Source organism: Crocodylus porosus, unplaced genomic scaffold, assembly GCF_001723895.1.
Source record: "Crocodylus porosus isolate Cpor-Errol unplaced genomic scaffold, CroPor_comp1, whole genome shotgun sequence".
NCBI lineage: Eukaryota > Metazoa > Chordata > Crocodylia > Crocodylidae > Crocodylus > Crocodylus porosus.
Genome location: NW_017728911.1, coordinates 8,091,678 through 8,098,371, shown reverse-complemented (window position 1 = coordinate 8,098,371; position 6,694 = coordinate 8,091,678).

The window sequence follows — 6,694 nt, the reverse complement described above, 5'->3', positions numbered from 1 at the left end:
TTGGCTGCCCGCTGAAGTTTATCACCATGCTGAGGCTCCTGCATGATGATATGACTGCCACTGTCCTAAGTGGAAGCTCTGAAACTGACGCCTTCCACATCCAGACCAGGGTCAAAAAAGGTTGCATGATCACGCCACCCTGTTCACCATCTACCTACCATCATCATCCACCTCATCCAAGATGATCTACCATCTGGCGTCAGCATCCAGTATTAACTGGACAGGAAGCTTTTCAATCTTCGGTACTTGCGGGCAAAAATGAAACTGATGATGGCTCACTCTGCACAGGATGTGCAAGCGATCTTAGATCTCTTCAATGCTTCATATAAGAGACTTGGCCTGTCCTTGAACATCACCAAAATGAAGATTCTTCACCAACCCTCCCCAGGCCAGTTGAACATCCCTTGTGCTGTCTACGTAGATGGGGAGGCTCTAGAGTACATGGAGCACTTTCCGTATCTCAGCAGCCACCTCTCTCAATGGGCTACCATTGATGAAGTCCAGCACTGGGTCAGCTGTGCCAGTGCCACCTTCTTCAAGCTGCGACAACGTATCTTTGAAAATAGAGACCTTCAGAAGTCAATGAAGGTCCTGGCTTACAAGACTGTTGTGCTGACCACCCTCCTCTACTGCAGTGAAACCTAGACCATCTACCAATGCCACATTAAGACCCTCAAGAGCTTTCACCAGCAGTGCTTGTGTTGAATCCTGGGGATCAAATGGGAGGACCACCGGACCAGTGTGAGCATCCTCCATGAAGCTGTGTCCATCAGCATCAAAGCCTTGCTCTTGGGAAATCAACTCTGATGGATGGCTACAGCGTCCAGATGTCCAAGAACTGCCTCCCTTACCAGTTTATTTTTTCACAGCTCTCCATTGGCCAATGCTCAAAGGGCAGCCAAAGGAAATGGTACAAAGAGACACTCAAGGTCAGCCTCAAGCATGGAGGTATTGACACCAACGGCTGAGAGGAGCAAGCTGCTGGCCATTTGGTGTGGTGCCACCCGGTCCATCAAGGCACATACCATTTTGAGGCCCAATGACTCAATACTGAGGTGGAATGATGTCAGCAGAAGAAGGAGAAGGAGACCAACCCAGGGCTGCAAATCATATTCCCCTGCACAGCCGCATGCCCCATTGCCAAAGAACACGTGTACCCAGAATCAGACTCCTGAGTCACCTGAGGACCCATCAAGCCTGATAGATGTCATCCTCGACTTCAAGGGACTACCACCACCGCCATGCATGCACTAGCTGCTGCTGCTGCTGCATGAGCAGTCCTGTAGGGCTAAGGGATGATTCTGGCCATTTTCTCCCTGCCCAAATCATACCTTGAGGTCTGCACCAAAGCCTTCTAACATTATGTTTTTTGTTTTTCAAGTGAAGCCCTTCTAGGAATCAGTTCATCACTGCTCACCTTTCCTTCTGACCCTGGCTCTACTTACAGGCAGCAGAAAGAAGAAATGGGGTAAGAAGGCCTATAACTCAAGAACAAGGAGTTATGGATTGTTGCTGGAGGACTCCTGGCTCCAGGCAGGCCTGTGGCACCCAGGAGAATTCTGAACACACTACAGGAAAGGATGGACTGGGAGGTGGCAACTCCATCTCTGACACTGGCATTCAGCAGGTGGGGGCTGGCCTGCCTCCAGTTCAGAGAGCAAGGCAAAACAGTACAGAGGGTTGGCAGGCTTGGACTTGAGCATGGCCATATAGCTGAGCCTAACTAGCAGTGTAGACATACCCCTGCTGTTGTGTGACAATCTTTTAAATCTAGCTGCTGCACATCTACCATCGTGACATCCTCTGTGATTCAAACTGTTGCACTGGAACCACATGGCAGAGACCCAAATGGAGGTTGACATTACCACCAAATAAGTTCCTTATCGCAGATCCTACAGTCTGCCACCTGGCTTCAATCTGCCATGCCATCAGTGGGCCTTGCTGAATTGGCTGCAGCCAAGCTCTACCATTAGGGTCTTCACGACAACCCAGACTGTAACTGTGGCAAAACACACACCGTCACATATTGTCAATGACTGCCGACTGACTAGTTCAGTGGCAGACTGCAGGAACTGCACATGGCCACTGAGGATGCTATTTCATGGCTCCGCGATTATGCACACGTTGACTGACTGACATATCCCTGAGCCTTTGACTAAATAAACACAATTACATACATACACCACCACAACTAGAGAGATGTGAACAAACTATGAGTTGTAAGAACTGTTCTGAAGGAAAACAATTGAAACTGTTGATGGGACACTTTTTCTGGCGTTTGTAATTTCATCAATCTGATGCTTCACATTCCTGAAAAGAATGAGGACAGGAACACTGTGCACACCTGAGTACAATGGAAAAATGTATAAATCTTAGGACTCCATACCCGTACTGATGGATCAGTGGAAACAGTACGTTTTCCATGGAAAGTTGTCATGGAAACTGATGTGGGTTGTAAAAGCAAGTAGAAAGTACACATATTGAAATATATAATTGCAAGTCTCTCTCGCATACACATGCTTAAGTATTTTCCTGACCCACATCCAAATGTGAACACCAATAACTTCTATGAAAAATCACTTAGTGAAGACAGAATCAATGTGAGGGTGCTAAGAACTACTAACAACAATAGTAATTATAAAGCTATTAGAGTTACTCAAAGAACACAATGAAAAATATATTAGAGAATATATGAAGAGTTCACCTGATATCCCACATTTCAGTGCTGGATCTCAACTTCACTCTTGCTCCCTTAAGGGTGGCAAGAGCTAGGTGCACACTGGAGGTACACACATAATGCCTGTGAAAATAACTGCCTTGCATCATGACTCTTCTTAGTGCCTCTGAGGGCACGGTTGTGCCTAGTCCTGCCTGGCTGGAAAGCTGTTTATAAAACCCTTGATTCCCCAGACTCAGAAGGAAAAAATAGCTGTACCTCTTTTACTGCAGTCTCCAATGCACTTCTGCTTCAGCATGCATCTTCCAGTGCCTGAGGTCCCCACACTTGCCCCTGGCAGCTTCTTGACTGGCTTACCACCAAACTCCAGTTCTCAGATGCAACATTTATAGGTAAGTAGCACATGTGGAAATAAAGTGAAATGTGTTCCAGCCAAGCAAACGCTGAATGAACTCTTGTAGGCAGTGGCTCACATGGGTTGTGACAGCTGCATTCTGAAGGCTTCTGCCTGCTGCAGCAATTCTGTCTATTATAGTCCAGCCTGAATGGCACCCTGGATCAGCCCACTCCTTCAAGCCTGCCGACAGCCTAATCTCTCTTGCTTTTCATACCATGTCTCAGGTCTGGCAGGCTAATGTTTCATCCTCTTTCTGCATTGATGCTGCTTGTCACTGGTTCCCTAACTGATAGACACCATAGTTCTCCAAGTAACGGCTGCTTCTCCAGCCCTTAGGGCTAGCTCCATTTCTTTGCTGAATAAAAAAAACTGCTCCAGGCTTACAAAAAGTACCATAACTCCAGCAGCATTTCCCCAGCCCCATCCAGCATAAACCAGTCTTACATACGCATCTGACCTACTGAAAAATAAGAGCATTTGATCACATTTCCAGCAATCTTGCATAACGCTTCTTAAATTCTACCTTTCTTCAGTACTTCTATGGCCCTCACTACTGTGCTGGATTTATCCTGTCCTGAGAGGTGTGGAAATGCTGTTAACTCCATTTACACTTGAGACTGGGGCTGTGAGACTTGCCCAGGGTCACAGAGGATGTCTATGGTAGAGCAGGAAATCAAAGCTAGGTTTCCAGAGTCACAAAGGCAGCCACCCTGCTCACTACGCTGTCCTTTCTTTGCTTGTACATATTCATATGGGAAACAACAACCCAAAGAAATTATGTACATTAAAACTTTGCAAAATTTTATTAGCAAATAAAGATGAGAAATGTATTTCTTGGTTTCTGATAGAGTTTATGCTGCTTCCAGGCACTCAATAAAAACCTGAGTATTTCTCTTAAAAGAGGTACAGAGGTTAAAAATACAAATTAAAACAGTACTGGTGTGCCTACAATACAATATCCATCCTCTCTCAACTTCTTTATAATACAAATATTTATTTAGGCTTTATACAGATTATTGGCTCCTATCTGCCAGACCCTATGCATCAGGCATATGGAAAAATATAAGTCTTCTCCCCCAAAGAGCAAGTTCTATAATAGGCAACTCTTACACTGAGTTACATTAGGACTTGTTTTCAGTCTGAAGATGGCCCTCAAAACTGTTGTACATGACAAGCGTCTTTAAGATTCTGAAATCACTGACAGTGAAATTCATTCCATGTACAAACTCAAGGACATTGCAACACAAGTCATCTGGATAGGGCTTAATTCAGTTCAGCCTATGCCTTGTAATGGCCTTTTTGCAGTAGTGAATCTCACCCTAATGACATAAATTGGTGTAGATTGAAAAATTTCTACACATACAGGTAGAAATAAAACCCACTAACGAATTGCTGATTAAAGTCTGCATTAAAACCAAGGTAATATACAAGGGCATTATTTGGAAAAGTTCAGGCAACAGTTTTGTTTGACGTGATTGTTGTCTGCAATATTCATGGTTCCTTGGCACTTACTGCCATACATGATATCAGCTACATTTGCAGAGAAAGCAACAAGAAAAGGAGAGTAGAGGCATTTTATTCCTGAGTAAGCCTCTAGCTATACATATGAGCAAGTGCTCAAGTCCTTAACTGACTGGTTGGTTACAGTCAAATCCTGCAAAAGTCACACTGACTGCAATTGAAATTAAGGGCATTCAGCTCCGCATAGGTGCGTATGAATGTTTGATACTACAGTACAGAATATTACATAATTTTCAGGAGATTTCTGCACCTGCAGTTTCCAGACTTTAAACTGAAGCAGAAACTCCTGTATTGTCTAAAAAAATTCAAGACCCAGACACAGCTCAATTTCTCATGACACAGCTGATGTATTCAGGCAAATACAAGTGCCAGTGCATGGGAAAAGGAAAATAGAAATCTGAGTCAGAACTTGGCAGACAAATTGAGGAGCCAGAGATTTCTCAAATATACATATTTATCTTGTTTTCTTTCTGAACATATCTTATAAGAAAAGGAAAATAGTTTTATGTGGACTTTTCTTCCTTACTTGTTTACTTACTTACTTACTTCCTAACTCACTTGTTTATTCCAATTTTAAGTATACACAATTAATACAATTAAAAATACATAAAAACAGGTAGGTAAAAATTGTTCTCTCCTAGCTTATGAAATATATGGACACTGGATAAGCAAATGGAAAATTTATAATTTAAGATATGAAGAAAGAAAATCACAATAATATTAACACAATTATACATTGCAATATCAATATAAACAATTGATAAAATGAATTGAATGGAGTCCATTACAAAAAACACACTAAACATCTTGGGGACAGTGTCAGAAATCCTCAATCGAATTCTTCAAAATCAAGTCAATATTTAAATTGTACCATTTGTTTTGAAGTGAAATTATAGCCCCCTTGTTACACCCCAGGGAATTATGCAATGATGTGCCTGTGTAATTTTGAGCGTAAAACATATGACCGTGCATAATTGCATAATTTAACAAGGGCAGGCTCTGTGCCTCCACCTCCACAGGGCTCCCAGCACTTCAGCTGGGAGTCCCATGAGGAGGCACCGAGCATGGCGATGAGTGACTGGACAGCTGGCGAATAGGGAGGGGAGCTCCTGCCTGCAGGAGCTGGGGTGGGTATGGAGCTTGTGGGTGGACATGGGTGTGTGTGTGGGTAGGTGTAAGCCTCCCTATCACATGTTCTCACCCCACCATGGTGCATAGTGGCAGCAGCAACAGCAGGCCATGGGGGCACTCATGGCTGTGGCAGGTAGAGCCCCCCGGTGGCACAGTTCTAGCCAAGTTCTGGAGGCTGCACGTGGCAGCATGGAGCTGGCTCAGCTGGCCCACTGGCACATACCTTCAACCCAGACCAGGCTGGCTCCATGCCAGCACATGGAGCTTGCAGCACTGCAGGCAGGAGACACACGCCACCGAGGTTGGCTCTGGGCCTCTACACGGGGCTTCCAGCACTTCCTGCCCAGCTCAATGGCTTGTGATTCTATGCCTCCATATGCAGTTTCCCGCTGGAAGCCCCATGTTGAGTCATGGAGCCTGCCTGGCCTGACTGCACACAGTTCCCACCTGCAGTACTGTGAACCCCACACTGGCATGGAGCCAGCCCAGTCTGGTCTGAAGGCGCACACCAGTATGCCAAGCGAGGCCAGGGCTCCACGCTGCCATGTGCAGCCCCTGGGACTCAGTGGATAATTTTGAATTTTTCTACACATAATTCCCTGGGGTGTTCCTTGTGTCCTGAATAGTCAGTTGACTTACATAAAATACAATTGACAATATCCATGTGACACGAGCACATTGAAGAAAGGGACAGTGTTTAGCAGTCACTCTGGATATCTTGATAGAAAAATGGTATAACTGAGGATTTTATAATATGGGAACAATTAAATATAATGCATATCCACTGTACAAACAGGAAAGGATCATTTTAAATACATATGGTTGAGTGGCTCATGTCCAGGAAATGCCCCTTTTCAAAAAGTAAACACAAAACACCAGAGCGCCCCAAGGGATGACGAGGTCGAACGGTCACAAACTCCTGCAAGACCGTTTCAGGCTGGACATAAGGAAGAATTTCTTTACTGTCC